Source organism: Amyelois transitella, chromosome 18, assembly GCF_032362555.1.
Source record: "Amyelois transitella isolate CPQ chromosome 18, ilAmyTran1.1, whole genome shotgun sequence".
Taxonomy (NCBI): Eukaryota; Metazoa; Arthropoda; class Insecta; order Lepidoptera; family Pyralidae; genus Amyelois; species Amyelois transitella.
In genome coordinates, this window is record NC_083521.1 from 1,360,127 (window position 1) to 1,380,934 (window position 20,808).

A 20,808-nucleotide genomic window follows, 5' to 3' on the forward strand; every position below is an offset into this window, starting at 1 on the left:
CAAGGATTCGCGATTCTAACTTTAAGCCTAACAGCTGAATGTGGCCTTTCAGTCTTCAAAAACTACTCGCTCTGTCTGCCCCGCAAGGGATATAGACGTGATTAAATGATGGATATAGACGTGATGATATGTAATAATGAATACACAATTTGTAATACTAGGGAGTTAGATACTTAAGGAGATATAAAAATAACGTTTCATCAACTGACATATGTGGACACACTAGTGACGTCACAAATGACGTCACGAGCGCTAACGATGCTAACTAAGCAACAGTCGATGGCGTGTGACGAACAGCTGTGTTAAACGAACCGATGGTGACATTCATAATTATTATTAAATGGATGATAAAAAAAAATTAAAAAAAAACGAGCATCAATGGTATCAACCAGGGCTGGTGACCTAAAACGCTGAAAGACAATGGTCACTTCAAAATATCGACATGATTCAATTAAAGCTAGATATGACAGTTGTTATACGAAAGACCCTTGTTCATATAAACGTACTAATGAGATGATTATTGAAAAAGTTCGTGAAGCAGTGTCATCTTGTTCTTAATCTTAATACGATTTAAGTATATAATAAACTTTTAAATCTAAATCTCCAGGTTCGTTTCAATGAGTAAAAGGATTCTGACAAAATCTACTTTCTCGCAAATAAGCTAATTCCCAGCATTAAAATAATATATCGGTGAATTTCTAGAAAAAGTTATTTTGTTTAAGACTAAGAAGACGTCAATAAAAAGCGCTAATATTGTCACTTCACATTACGTTGCCTAAGAAACTGCTTGTCTTTTTGGAACACATAATTTAACACCAAAAAATGTAGCGTTGAAGCACATCAGTAATCCAATGTGAACAATAGTCTATCAAACTTCGACACAACGTTACTAAGATGTAATTAAAGAACAAAGAACACTTCTGTTTTTTTTAATCAGCAAATTAAGGCCAGGTTAGTAGCTTGTACATCTTGCTGCTAATGCCTTACGCTATCTCGACAGCCCTGGGAATTCTCCATGCGAACTAGGCATCTTCCGTAGGCATTGATTTTTCTAGACTAGACCCTCCAAGTCGTATACCGCGTGTCAAATAGGGTCAAAAAGACTTATTTTCGAAACTAAAACAAATATCTTAAATATTTTCCCCTTTCCTTTTTTGGACATTCAGAAAAATATTTTGTTCCATATAGGATAAACTGGCGATTTTGCTCTCATATTTTCGTATTCTATTGATTTGGATGACTTCGATATTGATAAGGCATATCTAATATTGCTTCTCTATCCTCAACTTTGCTGTAAACCTGAAAGAGCGAGTAGATAAAACACAGGTATGCCTTTTCAATGTTCGTGAACAAGCCATTGCCTCTCAATAAGTCACGGACATTGACAAGGCAAGCAGCTCTTCTCTCTCTCCACATTGTCCGTTCTTCGGCGAACTAGCGGTGTCTAATCTAACTATATCTATGTCTGTGGTATCATCGCATCGGTAGTTGCATTTTACGACTCAATCGTTGGAAAGTAATCAACGAGGTGGTATTTTTTCATGCACTATTATTATCGTGCGTGTTGAAAAACTGTAATAGAACGATATAGTCTATTAAACTTTTAGGCTCGTTGAACTGTCAAACTGGTTGCCAATTAAATTTGGAATCACTTTATTCGCTTCGTCCACATACATCATTAACTTCATGCAAGTTCGTCGGTTAAGGATACTTGACCTGAAGTTTTATCGAAATCGTTCGTCATCAACATGTTTTATCATAATATCAAAATACACAAAAACGATTGACGTCTTTCTTCAACCGACGAGACAAAATCAAATTGATTCAACCCCATCAGAAACGTTCTAGGCCATTTAACGAACTCATAAAGCTACTTTTCCAACAGATGCACCAAACCTTTCACTGCCAACATCCTGGTTCCACCGAGGTCGAACTAATGACGCGCGTGCGCACGCCATCTCGCCATTACCGCCGCACCTGCTGTAATGGCGAAGGAAATCTGAACGCTGTGAATGCGTTGTATTATACTTTATTTACATTGTTCCAGTCGACGCCGTTTTTAACGCGCAGAAAACTATCGCTGTCCCTGTTCACGTCATAATAAAAGGTACCGTGTGGTTACCGGCACCAATAGAAAAAAGAATAGGACCACTCTATGTTTCTCCCATGGATGTCGTAAAAGGCGACTAAGGGATAGGCTTACAAACTTGGGATTCTTTTTTAGGCGATGGGCTAGCAACCTGTCACTATTTGAATCTCAATTCTATCAATAATCCAAATAGCTGAACGTGGCCATTCAGTCTTTTCAAGACTGTTGGCTCTGTCTACCCCGCAAGGGATATAGACGTGACTATATGTATGTATGTATAAAAAGCAAAAGAGCGATAGTATTTCGCGCGATGAAAACGGCGTCGGCGTTCCTTGCCTTCAGACTAGAATTATATTTAACTCAGAATTATGTGGCGTCCATTTGAACGTCCTGGACAGCTCTTCGTTGTAATGTCGACCCAGACAGAACCTATTTCGGGAACAGGTACAACTCAGGTGAAGAATTATTAGAGACGACATATAGATCCTTCAACGGCCAGGTATTAAACTACACGACTCGAGTATACGAGTCCTAAATGACTCAAATAATGGAGACGATGGAAAACATTTTGACGGCCTCTGTGGCGCAGCGGCAGTACGCTTGTCTGTGACAACGGAGGTCTCGCGTTCAAATCCCGGCCAGGGCGTAATGAGAAAAGAACTTTTTCTGATTGGCCTGGGTCTTGGATGTTTATCTATATAAGTATTTATTATAAAATATAGTATCGCTGAGTTAGTATCTCGTGACACAAGTCTCGAACTTACTTCGAGGCTAACTCAATCTGTGTAATTTGTCCCGTATATACATTTACATGTCCAGCACTGGATTGGTTCGCAGGAATAGACTGGAACAGTGTAAAGCAAAATAAATATGTGAAAGAAATCTGAATGAATCCGTAGTGATATACAATAATTTAAATAAATACCGATTGTCTTTGATTGATATCCACATCACGTAAAATAGGTGAAAAAAAAAATTGATCGATTATATTGTTCTAGTATTTGAGAGTTTCACCTGGTTACCTCCTACTCACTTCTCCTTCTTACAAGAAGATGACAAGTAAACAAAGTAAGATATGTAATACCGAATACTGAAGTTATCTCTTGTAAACTAGGTAACTAGGTTGACTTTTTAAGATTCTTCTTTTAGGCGATGAGCTAGTAACCTATCGCTAATTGAATTTCAACTCAATCAATAATCCTAACAGGTGAACGTTGCCTATAGGCCAAGTAAGAAAATAAAGTTATCAAGTATTCTGCAACGCTCATGCAACGTCAGAATCACTGGCCCATCGCCGCGGCGTTACGCACCTTGATTGATACTCACTCATTCGCTCACAACAGTAATTACCAAAAAAAACCCGCCTTTAATTGCTGTGCACCTAACGTAAAATTGATTGAGAGCACTAACGATCGTTAGGTGTCTTATTACAACACGGATTGTTTTAATTTAAAGTAATGGACCCACGCTCCGCTTAATTGAAAACAATAAAGATTAGAAAGGAAATGATCATGCTAATTTCAAGACTGTTTATTTCTTGTCTCGATTTCATGTTATTAATTTTATAGAAAACAATGCACGCGGAAATGTCAAAGTGGCGATAAAATTTAATGGAAATTGCATACAGATGAGTTTAATTGATGACTGAATCAAAAGCAGGCAAATGTATCTATGTCGCAACACTGGCATACACACTGTTCTAAATGAACAGTATGAGAATAAACTTTAAGAAATTCCAAATCAAAAATAGAACACACATAGCCCAACTGGCAATTTCAATAATCATTAAAGAAATCGAACAGACGGCGAATTTGAATTTGTATTTAGAACAGATGTCCGCCGCCGCCGTGCGCCACGTTCAATTGGCAATCCGAAGCTGACGTAGCTCAGGCCTTGCATTCTCAACAGCAGTAGTCCAAAACATATTTCGGACTTCGTGTTTGATGATTAACTAAGTTGATAACGTGATAGAATCCAACCCCAAACCTAATTCCTAATTTGAATATCGAACACATGCTTTCAAGGACAATTCCAAATACAAATCTTTAAATTACAAAAACGCTCAAAAGACGTTATATGTACTCTGTGACAAAGTCCTTAGGGCTCAAGTCAGAATGAAGAAAAATTAAGCTTTCTGAATTTGAGCTCGTTCATTTTTCAAATTACGAATAGTTGGAGGTTTGTTTTTTTAAAAGGTCCTTTTTTGTGGCAGGAAGCGTGGCCGCTAATGCGTTCCGTTCACACCATATGTGAGAATCAAAAATGACTTACTCGGTTCGCAAGTTCATCATTATGGTAGAGTTTATTGTTATAATTTTGTTTATTCACGTCATTGGGGAAGGCATAATTTAGTATCGTTAGCGAAATATCCACAATTCACGTTTGTATAACGACCACCAAAACAACACCTTTCGTTGTAATTATTTTTCAATATTTTCCCGATTGTTACGCGAGTGGTTTTGACACGCGATTATTTTTTATGACTTGTATTTTATGGATTACTTAATATTTGAAGCCATTTACCGTCATTCAAGGGAAAGACATTAACTTGGGCTTCCTTAATAGGCGATGGGCTAACAACCTGTCCTATTAATAAATTTTAATTCCATCTGCAAGCCATCTAGCTGAACGTGGCCTTTGAATCTTATCGCTATAGACTATTTCACGTATTTTTATACATTGCTTAACCAAATAAATAGTAGAAACAATATCTCGCACAAACGACACTACAAGTTGCAGTTTCTCGTCCACCACATTGCCAGTCCCAAGTTCAATTCCCGGAATAGGCGTGGAACAGTTTTGTGATTCTGGTGAAAGTTTTTTGCGGTCGCCGAGAGATGAACAGGCCAAAAAAAAACTGCCTTATGTTGGCTGCACGTGTTCTCATCCCGGCGTGACCTTCCCTTTTGTAAGATATTCAATATCGTCGAGGATATTGAGATTATACCGTAAGTTTAGTCGAAGAATTCTGTACATTCTTTCGTATTAAATTTCTTGAAAGGCTGGACCGATTTTTGTTGCTATTTTTTATTGAGTGACTAGTGTTTGGCCTGAGATTCATTGGCCAGAGAATTAAAATTGACGCCATTCTTAATTATATAACAAGTCTTGCTTCAGCGTGACGGATAACTCGTGTAAAACGAAACGTAACAACAACAATAAGAATCCATGATCAACAGCCACAGTGTCAGATTACAAGCCATTCAATCCTAGATCTGCCCTAATCAGCCCCCTCCCCCACCACACAAACACTGCAATTACAAGAGTGACGCGAAACGACAATGTTTCGCGTACGCGCGACGCGTGCCGAGTATCGGGTGACGTGGGAACGGAACATCACTAGAGTTCTGTATTTGAAAGTGTTCTCTTTTCAAATATTCCCGATGGGCTTTAATTAACTTCGCGATTGTTTGCTAGAAACATTTGATGATACGGTTTTTTTTTCAGTGTTTGATCGTAGGGTTTTTGATTTCAGATCGAACCCAAGTCTTCCCCACCCCATAGACAAACAGAGCGGCGTGTCCGTCCGGACCCGAGTTTTCCATTACCATTAATGCGCCAAATGAGACTTTACTATTGTCATCTTGAGAGGTCGTATGTCTTAATGTAATGCTTTTGTTTTCTTTGCGGCCAGCATTGCGGTTTGTAGAAAAAAAAGTTAGGTGTGAAGTCAGTGTTTTTAAAATTAGAACATTTCTTTTTACATTTAGCAAAGATATGTCACCTTGTTCTTATTCTTACAATTTTCACATTTGTAATACGAATAACGAAAGTTTGTCATCAATGATTGTTGAAACTCTTTCACGCAAAATTTGCGAAACGTGCATCGAATTCGATGAAATTTGGCACAAAAATGTATTTAGGTCAAAATTAGCACTTCAGGCATTCATAGACACGCTTCTTTTTGTGGGAATTCTCACATGAAACTGTTAGTAAAACTCTAGTATACATAAGATTTTTACCGAAGCAAAGTTTAATTCAATTTCTTTTTTTCTTTAAACTTTAATACCAAATATTATTCTTAGATTGAATTCATTAGATTGTAACTATATATTCATTGTCGTGTTAAAAATGGTTATTGTCAAAACACAAACAAATTAAAATCGCTTAAAAATGCAATCTGCTGTGTGCTGTTCAAACAGTGGTTATTGTAAGCCGAAACCACGATAATAAAATAAAATAAGTATAGAGAATACACTGCCGTATAGTTCCAGGCGCCAATAAAAAGAAATAGGACCACTCCTCCTCTTCGACTGAGGGATAAGCTTGGGATTCTTCTTTTAGGCAATGGGCTTGCCTGTCAATATTTCAATCTCAATTCTATCATCAAGCCAAAAAGCTGAACGTCTTTTCAAGACTGTTGGCTCTGTCTACCCCGCAGGGGATATAGACGTGATTACATGTCATGTTATGTAACTGCTTTCATTCATCCTCTAAGATAGACCTATTTATTTACTCAGATAGATTACTTAGATAGATTTATTTATTTACTTAAACCATCCCAACATTTTATATAGTCACTATATCTATCCACACTCACTATATGCTGTACCCTGATCACAATAAAACATTCGCATTTGAGTGTTTGAATAACAAATCAATAAACACGCGATTTAGCTCAGGAGGGTTAAAGTTTGTTCAAGAAACAATGCGGCGCGGGCCCAAACGACCCCCGTCATATGCACGTCATGAATTAAATTGAAAACCTAAAAAGAACAATAAGAGGGTTGACGTTCCAAGTTCGCAAAGCGGCGCGTGCGCACAGCTTGTAAATACCAGGTGTAGGTATTTAGGGTTGCTAGTTTAAAAATGGAAAACAAATTTATATGGTCTTTAAAGCGAGATTTGTTCTTATTGCTTAAAAAGGTCGCGTCCTATTTCGAACCTATATTTTGGAGTCTAATGAAAATTTAGAAATGGTGGCATATTGAATAGGGATAATAATAATTATTATTTTTATTATTCTTCTCTCACATAGAATTACACAGTTAAAAAATAAGAAGTAAGGTAAGTAAGTAAGGCATTCTTGTGTAACAAAGAAATGCAAATTATAAACTGAAATATAAAGTTATCCTAAAAGCCATGTCTTTAAATAACAGCACTGCCTGCTTTTGCGAAGAAATTTTTTGAATTTTATATTTCTGTGAGAATTTCGAGGCACCCTCTCTTAGTATTCTCCTAAATTCCTATAATACATGCCCAATTCCATCTTTGTTCACCCAGATATCACGCACCACAAGATTTCTTATATAAATCGATAAATAAATTAAATAAAGAACAGCTAAAATCTAATCTCTAAGAATCCGCTATCTCTGAGAATTAGGACAGAAATTCCTATCGAACTAATCATTGATTCGCAATAATCGACCTTATCTCAACCACATAAGATAAGTCCCCACATTAAACTTATAGGATACGTGTTATCACGCGCCCACCGTAACTTTCCCATGACGGCCGATGACCTGGCGCCAAAAAACATAAATAATTACTATCACGGAACACATAAAATCATAGCACATAATGAGAATCAGATATAAAACGACCTTGCACTATTGTATACTAATTCGATAATTCAGTTTTATTAACCGGACGATTGGCGTCAGACCTTTATTGGTTCTTCGTTTTTGGAGAACAATGTGGATAATAAAATAATTGTTGGCGGGTTATGTTATCCTGGTAGCTGCGGTTGGGTTAGGATGGGTGGCCGATAAAAATGGCGTCAATAATTTCAAATCTCGGTGGTCGAACGGTAGATGGGCGATCTTTGAACAATTATTATGAACGATATTTTGGATAAGGTAATAAAGTATTGTGAGGAGACCTGCATATATTCGGATCATCCCCCTGCATCCCCCTGCAAATGTTGCACATATTAGACGGGAATCACTTTGTGTATTATACCTATAAAACTAAGGTCAAAGGCGCTATGCACTTTTAAGAACATGAACCTGAGCTTATAGAAATTGAACACTTAATGGTTCCAAGTCAAGGAAGAGAGACGAAGACAATCCAAAATAAAAAGCGTGGTTTTATGAAATTTATAAAACTGTATAGAAAGCATGTCAAATACTACGCAGTAATTAATCATTGGACTACATGTTAAATAGTCCAAATATAAGCAAAATCTACATAGGGCTTTTAAGTGTGTCAAATGCTTCAATATCTTTTATGTATTTCAAACTAAATCCTTTAGGATATATATGTATTGAACTAATTCTTGATTGAATCATTTATCTAGTTCCCCATAATTTATTACATAACACAATCTTGAAAGGTGGCAATAATTTATTCCACGCAAATAAATGCGAATGCTATAAAACTAGACACAGTCGCACAGGCTAGTTCCCACATACAAATATATCTTAACTAAGCGACCGAGCCTTTAATTCAATTAAGGCCGTAAAACATTTTTCGTCCGAGTTACCAGGAGAACAAGCGATCTAGGAAGGTCTCCCGTAGAACAAGCTAGGAGAAAATTAATAACCCCTCGTTTAATATGCAAATAGTGTAGCCGGCGCCTTATCTCCGCTGTCCAGTCCGTTCAATCAAAGTGTCCTTTAAGCTGGCTATCTGTAGACGATCTCACCTCCTAGCTCTCATGCCGCCCTAGTACATAGGATTTATTGCGGCCAGGTATCATTAGCGTAATCTTTATTTATCTATTCCGTATATACCTGTTGTAATGAGCTCTGGTACCTAGTTATTGTCTCAAGATTTCAGATATTACCTAACTTATCCAGTCAAGAAGTATCATTCAGTTTGTCTAGTAATCGTGTTATATTATCGTTTGTAACTTAATGTCTTACGGTTGCACAGATTGAATTCCAATTATTATGACTGTGGCATTAATTGGCAGCCAGTGTCTCATAGTATAACCTGATCCTTGATAAAATTAATGACTGACGCTGAATACAATTAATACACACTCATATAACATTTCTATACTGTAAGTAAAATATGCATCGCGGATCCGTCTATGTAGAAAGAAAAATTTCGCTAAAGAAATTTAGCGAAATTTTTCTCCAAATTTCATTTATTAGAAAATAGAAATTTGGAGCATCACCTTGACAACATAAAACATACCCAAACAAATCTCTAGATCCAATTGAAATAATTTGAAATGCCTTTAAATCAATCAGTTAATTTCCATTTTTATACACAAAAAAATCTAAAAATTAAATAACCTTCATTAGTCTATTATATCTTAGGGAACGTTGTAAGACGTACAGCGTCTCGTCTAACAAGTTCCGCGAACATATTTGCAAATGTCCAGGCTATCTTCGAGGCCCGGGCCCTGGGAACAAGAGATTGTCACAGATACATGTTGCACGCAACGAGATAGCGGATGCAAGAATGCACGTGTACAGCCTAACGTTCTGGCTGAATAGATTTAAATATAAAGCTAACTTTTTTTTTTCTTCTTTCAAAGGTACTGGCTGGAAAAATGTATTTCAAATCAAGATAATAGTATTAGTAAGAGCTTCGGAAAATAAAACAGTTATTTACATAAACTTTATTGGGATACGTATTACAATGGCAAATTGCATAAATAACTGAAATTATAATTTATAAGCTATTAAAAAATTATGACGACAAAACAATTTCGCCAATGTTTTGATGAAAATAAAAGATAAGCCCATAAAATGAGTATTTACTATAGAGTAAGATACAGGTACGTATACAATTAATTAATTTAATTATTTTAAACCTGAGACTTAATCCAGGCGACCCAGACATTGCACAGACAAACTTTCAAGAGTCAAGCCACGTAACTAAGCATTAATATTAACTAAAAGTAAATATTCTTACAGACCCGGCTGCTACACATCATTAGCTATTCAATGTAACGGAACGGACCATAAATAATTCAGGGACCGTAGTCTATGGTCAGGCTAGTCAGGACTGGCAGCCAAGCTTCCTCGAGCTACCAACCTTCCGGTAAGTTTAATTGATTCTCTAATACGCGTTTTATCGCGCTGTTATTTAAATGAAATGGCAGGATTTCGTTCGGAATCGGGGCTCCGCAGTTAAGACCCGGTTTAGCGAAGATTCGCGGTAATTATCGGTCTTTTATGTTTATTTTGTTATTGATTTTATTGTTGCAGATTTTACCTTACATTTTCTGCATTTATTATTCAAATTTAAAACCCCTTCCATTTAAGAATTGTAAAATTCTTCAATTCTAAATTCAAAAATAAATTTTAAATCAAACCGCCAGTAAGAAACCAATGGCCAGCTCCAGCATTAAATTAAAAAATAAACTCTCGCTATTTCAATAAGTAAATCCCATTTGAATTTGGAACGGTATTAAAAACTGGCGTCCGTCAATGGCGGCGTTCAATAGGCTTTTTCGGAGTCATTGTGGGCGGCTTAAAGGGTTTCGCGACAATGCCTCTGTCCCCGCTCTGCCCCGGTTTAATTAACCGGGGTAAAGCTTAATTGTAAGTGCAGTTAAGCCGGCGAACACGTGTCGGGGCATTCATATTGAAATTTTCCACTTCTTAGACTGTGTACGGCTCAATCGCCGATGTCGGGCTGAGAACGATTGTTTTCAGAACGGATTTGGTCGATTAACGATTTAGAATTGAGACATTTAATTGTGATTTTAATTATTTTTTTAAATCAAATGGTGTCAGAGCCTGAAAGTTATACAGGTCAGTGTCTCTTTCATTTTTGTGTTCTCTGTTGCACCCTTCACCACAATGCTTTGGGGTTTGAGTCTGCTTGCCTGCAGTTCAGATGACAGATCAATATCTAAATTCCTTCAAACGTGAACGCAATGTATTTGTTTCTAGACTCAAAATAATTCTATGAAATTTCTAACGCACCCATACACAAAGTTAAAAGTGTACTGAGAAGTACTCAGAGTACCTTTTCACTTGGATCATGCAGAAGCTGTATTCGGATATAAAATCTCACATTTGTAAATCTTTATTCTTCATTCATAATACATACATATGATCACGTCTATATCCCTTGCGGGGTAGACACACCCAACAGTCTTTAATAGACTGATAGGCCACGTTCAGCTGTTTGGCTAAATGATATAATTGAGTTTCAAATAGTGACAAGTCGCTTGTCCATCGCCTAAAAGAACAATCCCAAGTTCACAAGCCTATCCCTTAGTCGCCTTTTACGACATCCGGGGGAAAGAGATGGAGTGGTCCTATTCTTTTTTCTCTTGGTGCCGAGAACCACACGGTAGACTTCTACATTCATTTGCCTACGAATTTATGAAAATAATCTGGTTTCGAAAAAAAATCCAAAAAGCACTCGAAAGTACCAGGAGAGCATGACTCCGCAGTAGCACAATAGAACGCACGGCCTATTTACCGCAAGCAATTTACAGGAAAACCAAACAGCAATTACCGAACAAAAACAAATACAAGGAAAAATCATTAGGGGAGTAAGTGGGGGATGATCACAATGGGTCGAGTGGTGCGGGCATTGTGCCACGGTAGCTGGTTCGATATTGTTTGGGTGAGATTACCGATGTCGTCTGTCAAAAATGGAGGGATACGTTTCTTTGGTATTTGTAATTGGTCAATGCTTTAGGGTTAGATTTAGTATGTAGTGTTTAATTGAGGTTTATTATTGTTTTTTTAAGGTTGTGGTAAGAAATCAGGTCACGAGTACCGAACTGAATCGAGGAATTGAGAAAAAGATTGATGAATGTGAATGAAGCAAAAGCATAATGCATTTTTGAGGGAATCGTGGCGAGTGACAGAGGGAAGATGAAGATGCTTTTCGCAAAATCCTAAATGCGAAAGTTTGTATGTCATGAAGTTAGTATGGATGTATGTTAATCTTTCACGTAAAAACTACTAAAACGATTACAATTAAATTATGGTGTGTAGGTAGCTGAAGACCCAGATTAACATATAAGCTACTTTAATCCCGGAGTTAGGCTTTCCAGGCGGACGAAGTCGCGGGCGGCCTCTAGTAGATATCGTATTTTCGTAGATTCAAGGGAAATGGCTCTTACAGAGAGAACGCATAAAAAGTAAAAAAAAAAAAACAATATAATTCTATGCAAACATCTCATTGACATAACGTATTTGTACATTTGAATTTCGAAATCGAAAAGTTGTGGTTTAAATCACGCTAGAGGGCGGAAGGACTTAGCATTCATAACGCTATGCCGTATGGATGTGCGAAAATTACATGACAATGGATGCGGCACAAACTGTTTGACGTTGGCACCGTGTGGTTTTTGTGGGTTCAAAGTAATATAGGCTTCCCGGAACTGAGCGGGCAGACGTCTGTCTTTCCATTCGAACAAATTTCAGAAACAACTATAATTTAGCATGATCGAGTGCCGCCGTTTTTTCACCGCGTGAAACTATCGCTGTCCCGTTTCGCTTCATATTATAAAAGCGAAACAGCTATAGTTTTTCGCGGCGATACAAACGGCGTCGCGCGTGCTTTGATATGGGTAGGTTATTTAATAATAAGAATTTCTAAATGCCGTATCCAAATTTCCAAAGTCCAACAATCCATATTCAATATCAGACGTTCTGCTGTATGTTTGCATGTAACCCAACACCTCGGCACCTCCCTTTGTCTCCACCCCTACGAATTATACCGTTTATACCACGCAAAATTATATTGACGAGCAAACGTATTGTTTTTTTTGATTTAAATATATTTAAAAGACTATAATTAAGGAAGGAGGGTGGAGAACAAGAATTAGGGGTTGTTTAGCTCGTCTGATAGCGTAGAAGAATATAGTAAACATACGTACATATGGTCACGTCTATATCCCTTGCGGGGTAGATAGAGCCAACTGTCTTGAAAAGACTGAAAGGCCACGTTCAGCTGTTTGGCTTAATGATAGAATTAAGATTCATAGTGACAGGTTGCCCATCGCATACAAGTGGACTCCAAAGTTTATAAGCCTATCCCTAAGTCGCATTTAACGACATCCATGGGAAAGATATGGAGTGGTTCTATTCAAAAATGCCGAAACCACATGACAGTATGTGTACTCCATGCTTACTTTACCCAATAGCTGAACGTGGCCATTCAGTCTTTTCAAGACTGTTGGCTCTGTCCACCCCGCAAGGGATATAGACGTGACCATATATATATATATATATATATATATATATATATATATATATATATATATATATATATATATATATATATATATATGTATTACGTAATTTTTAATACTAGAACGATTGATAGAAACATGAAAACATGGGAATGTTCTGATACCCACAGATAAGTGTATTATCTTGTTGAGTTTTCAAGTGACCGATAAGAGAAATCTCATGATAAGAAATTTTAGGAAAAGTTATCATCAATACCTACATAAATGCGACGACGTGTACGTTACTTAAAATTAATTGTTCAAATCTATTTATTTGATGGTGAAAGAAAAAAAGAGAATGAATTCCTGTTTAAAACTGTTGTTACTGTTAAGAATTAACAAATAATTTGTAACTAATATATTTTTTTAATTACATACATGAATGAGCATTAATAGTTTTCAAAAATACTTATGTAAAAAAATACTTATAAAATTTATAAACTTGAGATTATTCTTTTAGGCAATGGGTTTGCAACCTGTCACTCTTTGAATCTCAATCCTACTACTATTATAAAGGCGAAAGTTTGTATGGATGTTTGTTACTCTTTCACGCAAAAACTACTGAACCGATTACCATGAAATTTGGTATGTAGGTAGCTGAAGACCCAGAATAACACATAGGCTTTTTATCCCAGAGTTCCCGCGGGATTGATAGGGTTTCCATGCGGACGAAGTCGCGGGCGGCCTCTAGTTCTATCATAAAGCCGAACAGCTGAACGTGGTCGATTAGTATTTCCAAGAATCTGTGTCTCTTTGGCTCTTTCTACACCGCAAGGGATGAAGATGTGATTATATGTGTGTATATAAAAATAACGTGAATTGCATGTCTTTATTCAATTTAATAAAACACGTTTCTACTTTAATTCAGACAGGAATCTCAATAAGAAAAATTTACTGGAAGAAAATCCGATTGGATTTGTCCGCCATTGCACATATTCTTCTTAATCCAATGATTGGTTTTGTAATTTGTTATATTTCTTTTTATGTGAAATTAAGAGTTTACAAGCAAACAAACATTTTTAGTATTAAACCAAGTTTTTCAAGTAAACTAGTTTTGTTTTTCAATCCCAACCAATAACACATCGTTATTTTTTATTCCACTTCCTCTTCTTACTGAAAGGCTTTTTTATTTCCGAATTATTCAAATCGTTTAAACTTTTTTAACGCGAACGCAAAAGTTCTGTATCATTCATCCACTGAATAGAAAAACTAAGCGTTTATTTGCAGTTTTGGCCGGGTTATGATAAAATGCCTGAAAAATGTCTTACCTCTGTTTGTGGCGACCCTCGTGGGTTTTAGACACGTTCGCGGTTGGTCCAAGTAATGAAAATATATTTATTTTCAAAATAGGATACATTGTGCCGCTAAACGTCAACAAAATTTAAGTTTTATAATATCTACCACCGCTTCGAAAGCACAAACGATAAGATAACAAAATGAGAACCTCCTCCTTTTTGGAGAAGGTTACGATATAGACGTACTTACGTGTAGTACGTATTATATGAATATGCCTGGATGCAAAAAGTCGAAGATTGGGTAAGACTAACAAGTATATATGGACCTATACTTACAAAAGGTGAACCAAGACCCACGACAATCATTAATTAGGTGAAGATAAAGAAAAAAATGATTTCCCATATACACACATCACCCAATGTAGCTTGGTATCCTGGCAGACAACTTTAAAACTACATTTCCTCTTTCGACAGTCATCCAAGAGCTATATACGACCAGAATAACGCTTAATTATGTGAGACAAAATTCCGTAAACATCTAAGACTTTCGGAACAAGTTTTGAGTTTAGTAAAAAAGGAAAGACAAATTTATTATAAGAAATATAAAAACAAGTTAACAAACATATTCCAAACTCATCTTCAAAACTCTCCAATCTTGCACCACACCCTAAAAACTTGCGCCAATATCAACTTTTTATTATTGAAAGTATTTATATTATTTCACTTTGTCTCCTCTCACTTTTGCGGAGTTGGGCAGTTTAATACACTTAGGGAGGGACGGAAGTTGTAAGTTTCACTCATTTTTTTGTTTGCCATCTTGATGGGAGAATTTCCAACGGTTTCCTTCCAAAAGTTTCCTTGCGGTAAACAAGAATTGCGTATTATTCGCTCGCAAAATGTCCCTTTTACGTTTGACATTTTCGAATTTGTTGTCTTTAAAAAGTTTCGAGGTATTTTATTGAAATTCCAGTTCGGAGTCCCCGTGTGGTGTCAGGGTGGTAACACTGGGGATCATGATGAGGTGAAATGGACTAAAACGGAAGTAAAGAAAAGCTTTTAGCATCTGTTTCTTTAAGAACTTAAAAGTCATGAACTTTGATAACCATTTTCCTTTTTTTATATTTTTTTGTTTAAATTTATTCGTTTTTTTCTATTATGCACTGATACGGCCAATGAATGACTGGCTAGATACTCTTTTCCTAATAGGCTAGCGACCTGTCTCTATTTCAAATAATTTTTTCGTTTGTAGCCTACAAGTAATTAAATTATAATATCACAAATTAAAATTAACGCCATAAATACGTATGTGTACTTACACAACAGACCCTTTCTTTATGCGTACATATTTAAAATCGTGACTCCTTCCCAGAGGGTTTTCTATATATCTCCTTTAATCTTTACAATATGAGTATTCTATATAAAGTTCTTATTCTGGTCCTAAACTCCTCAAGTTTACAGAGATTCTGTTTACATGACATCTGTAATTCTCGCAGTGAATTAAAAGGATATCAGTTCTAAGCCAACATTGGTTCTCGCTAATAATAGCCGCCACCCTTACCACCACCCTTTAAGAATTCCGACTAATAGAATGCGGATAGACAGACATACAATCCATCACAGTCCCCTACCAATGTATTATTTATGGGGACATCCTTAGCACCCACTGCTAATCTTTCAATATCTTGAGAATTCGGGGACAAAATGCGGATATGTGGAAGTAAACGCACAAGATAAAGACCTTAAAACTAAAGAAATAACGATCATTTTTGATTATATTAAAACTAATACAGATAAACGCTGCACCAACAGAACTAAAGATGCTATAACTAAGACAGTAAATGTCGAAGATCGTAATTTATGAGCAGTAAAGGTGAAAATCGTATGTGCTGATGTAAGGTTAGGTTAAGCTCTTAGAATAATTGCAGGATTTGTTTGTTTTCGTGAAGGAATGGAAGTAATGGCATTGCATCGGATGCGGGACGAAATTAATGATGCTGCATTAATGAATTTTCGTTATGATAGTCGGTGCCTGTAATGGAGGTGGTTTACTGCAAATGGCGTTAATAAAATAAGTATTGTGCGTGATTCCGCTCCTTATGCGGTAATGTGAATCGTTAAATGCGATATTAACTTTGTTGAACTGAATTCAAATGGTGAAGTGAAATCTGTTGAAGGTGCCGATGATCTTGATAACATTTGAGCACTTGAATTGAGTGCATCTTTAATATTTAAATGTGTAGAGTTCCGTTCACTTAGTTAATTTATACACAATATACGTCCTATCACTCACATTCAGCTAAGTTTTTTACCACATTCATGAGGTGATGGATAATTTTAGGACTTTTTGATCTAAACAAATGTGATTCACGGCCAAGAAGTCCAAGAAAAACTACGGGCTCACTTTTCAAACAAAAATATTGGTCTAACCAAATATTCTTCATTGAAAAAATATTTACGGAAAGATCCAAACTAAATACAAAACTAACCGTGCGCGGTCTATTTCTATAAATAAATCACTTACACTGAGGAGATGACGAAAAAAAATATTTTTGAGATCCGTTGCTAGTGGGGGCCCAGAATAGCTCCCTGTGGGACTCCTTTGCTCTGAAACTCGAGTTGGCTTGTTTTACTCACTCCTGTTGCTTATTTGGGCTGACTCAGCTTTATTCTTACCCGACTGCGCCGCCAAATTAGAGTTATAGTTTTCTGTTTATACACTAGCCTAACCGGATTTAAGATTTGGATAAAATTATTTGTAAAGAAATGGACTTCATCATCACTTCTAATAGAGCTAAAGGAAACAACTACAGGCCTATAGGATGCAAGGCAATGCAAGGGACTGTTAGAAGAGAAAGAGGGACAGAAAGAGAAATCTCGACAATGACGGGTCTTTCCCATCGGACGTTCATTATCTCTCCTTTCTGATAAGGAGCCCAATGAGGCCAGTATTCCGGAGTGGGTTATTGAGGTAATTAAACCAAAAATTATACGACCCCACAGATGTAAACCCAGTTTAAAAAACCTGACTGCCAACTCAATAGATCTGGGAGTTGCAGTGAAAGACCTAAAAACAATGACGGAACGATGTGAAGGACGTGTGTTTTATTTTCTATACTTACGACTTAGTTTATAATGAGTGGCGTGGCCATAAAAGTGATGGTACATGCAGTAAATAGATGTAATTAAGTCTGAGTCGAACTGTAAATCACCCACTATTAAACTTGCTTAGATGTAAATCATGAGTGAATATTTTGCTTTCTTGAAACAAATGTGGCATTGCCTTTAGATAATAAATCTATTCATGTCATCGTGAGTCTGATTTTAAAAAAGCAAATAAAAGTTAATTGACCACGGTAATGAGATCACTAATGAAAGGACACTAATAGTGGCAAGTGGAAAGGAATAGTTTCTGCCTACCTCTTTGAGAAAGTGGCGTAATTTCTATATGTATGAAAAGGTAGTGAAAGGATATGAGAAACTTATCATACTCATACTGAACGATTACACACAAAATGAAGAAAAAAAAAGCAAAGAAGAATAACATTTAGATGACGAATTTAACCCTGAAGGTAATCTCATCTGCCACCTTACCTTACTACTTGCTACTTGCGCAAAAATATGGAAAAACACTTACCTGTAACAAGATTTTAGAAAATTAGACTTTAATTCAGCTATAGAAGAATACTAATGAGAGATTTAACTTATTGTAGACCCAACTCAAGCCACTAAACACGTTTATTCATCATTTGAGCGTTTGTTAATTTAAAATGGCCGCGATAATCAAAGGGCAGGTTAAGGTGGGTATTGACCGCAGCATTTCTATGTCAAGGAGTGATAACTATAAAGGCGCTAACATACTTGGTATCAATATTTAATCGTTTTATTTTCGTCTCAAAAGTAATACAAAAATGAATGGTATAATAAATGCACACATGCAAACATACATATAAACACGTCTATATCCCTTACGTAGTAGACAGAGCCAACAGTCTTGAAAATACTGATAGGCCACGTTCAGCTGTTTGGCTTAATGATAGAATTGAGATTCAAATAGTGTCAGATTGCTAGCCCATTGCCTAGAAGAAGAATCCAAAGTGTATAAGCCTGCACACGTAATACATATACATGTATAACAACATATGTTCTTTTATTTGGTTTTAATAGCCGAAATATGCCTGCATTCCGCATTGCTTTTAATAATGTTAATGACAATTAATAGCCCCATTAAGCTTTAAAAAAACACTGTTAAGTTATCCAGTAAATTAATAAGTTTTAAGAAGCAACATATTTTTTATGTATACATATTATCTCAATCAATTGCCCCTTAAGTTTAGACATCACAAAAATAAGTAAAAAGTCTTAACTATCAATGGGCTTGAAAAACCAAATTCAGTTCGGAGATATATTCGCCGTCAAAACGAATGCCTCAATGAATACCAGCCTTAATGAATCTGCAGGCGCATCTCATTATACTGTTCATAACGAGAGTCCGTAAATCAGACGAGCACCCAAAGGCATTGTTCGAGATGAGACTGTAAAACGATACATCGATTCTAATGATTATCGAATTGTAAACATCGATTTGAATGCCGACTAACGCGTGCATTGACGTACAAGACTATATCGTGTAAATGGTGATTTTTGTCCTGACATGATGTGAATTTGAAATTTTTGAAATGTTTACTTTGTGATTGTTTTTGGATTCATTTTGCAACACTGTTTTGTTGTTTTCTATTTTTTGATCAAAAGTATTTTTTTTAGCCATTCATAATGGTTTAAGTAATGGAATATATTCATATCATTTATAATTCCACTAAACACAGACAAGACTAATTGGGAATCTTGTCACTATTGGTTCTATAAGTATATGTTTTTGTGAGTTCCTTAATTTTGATTATCTATAAAAAATGCTCTTGTGTTTATTTCTTTTCCACATCATCTTTACTCTACTTCCCAGATCATTGTCATTCGAATTCCTATTATATTTATAAACTTTAACATCAACAACTTCAATTCGTACATCTACATCTTGCCCGGCGTATAAATTTAGACCTTAATCCAGAAACCTGAAGATTTAAAGTGAATTACTCGTTTTAAGACAAAGGTGATCTTGGGCTTGTCCCAGAATGCAGGCAAATGTCTGCCAAAATAATCGAGAAAGAGTTGGCGTCGCAATGTCGACGGGACATTTCGCAATCATAAATCTAATTCGAGTCTGACCAGACACAACACAACCCTCGGTAGATGTTAAATGCCAATATATTATCTGTGTGACTACTACACAAGATGGAGTTGATGGCGTTGTAAAGAGTGTTTATGTAAATTGATGAGATGAACATCTCTATATTGAAGTTGAAGAAAAATGTAAATTACATTTTATTTACGGATAAATAAGAGTACAGAAAGGTGACATTATATAATTACATAGCAAACCCACATTCTTAAATGTTGGCGTGTAAATATAAAGTTTGTAATTAAAGATAGCATTAGTCATCTAGTTTAAAACAGATATATCAAAATGAATTAAAATTTAAATTATGTCAAATGGTAAAAATTTGTTAAAATAACAAACTAACTAATATAACTAACTTTACCTAATTCAATTATTATTTCTGTAATTATCTTACAAAATATCACTTTATTATATTTTCGTGATTCGTGTCAAACTTATATTGGGCATTTTGCTATCGGAGTAAGAGTATAAGACCTTTCTTAATCCATTGTTGACTATTCTTTCACTTGTAAACTGCTTGGTTAAAAATTCATAGCCATTTACCTCCAGGCTCACTAAACATAGACTTATTAACTATCTTTATAGAAATAGTAGTGTCACTTATTGTATCTACTATGAATGTTATCTAAGTTTATTTCTGATGCAAATGCTGATAATCGTCAATGAAGACTATCATCAAAATAGAATGATGGTATTTTTGCCTCAAACAATTATATAAATAACTTTTATTTAGTAGTTCCTATACAACTTTTGGGATCTTGAAAAGCACCTTGAGGACTTCCTTAAATTTTCAATCCTAATTATACTTAAGAATTCCAATAGCACCGCTATTCTTTAATCTTATGAGAAATGGTAATAGGTATTTATATGGGAACTGACAGCAATATACAGCCTTAGATGCTAATTTAAAATACGTTTATTCCTTATGTGTCAAAGAGAGAAACTCCCAAAATTCCCACGGCAAAGGAAATTAACCGGATTTTCTCTTTTTATTTTTCTTGTTCTTAGCAAAAGCCAGCTATCTTGGCGACTAGCAGAAGAAGTTAAACAGTTTTTGTTATTATTTTATAAACTGCTATTAATTCTTCAGCAGAAGACACCTATAACTCAAAGCACGACTCGAGGGGCCATCACGACGTTATGGCTTTTTACT

At 35.9% G+C, this 20,808-nt stretch overlaps 1 protein-coding gene across 4 annotated transcripts in view; it reads right to left on the minus strand.

The window, feature by feature from the left end:
• Nucleotides 1–20,808, minus strand: part of LOC106137864 (homeobox protein homothorax) — a 293,141-nt gene that overhangs the window by 194,313 nt on the left and 78,020 nt on the right. The gene's annotated exons all lie outside the window — the stretch shown is intronic.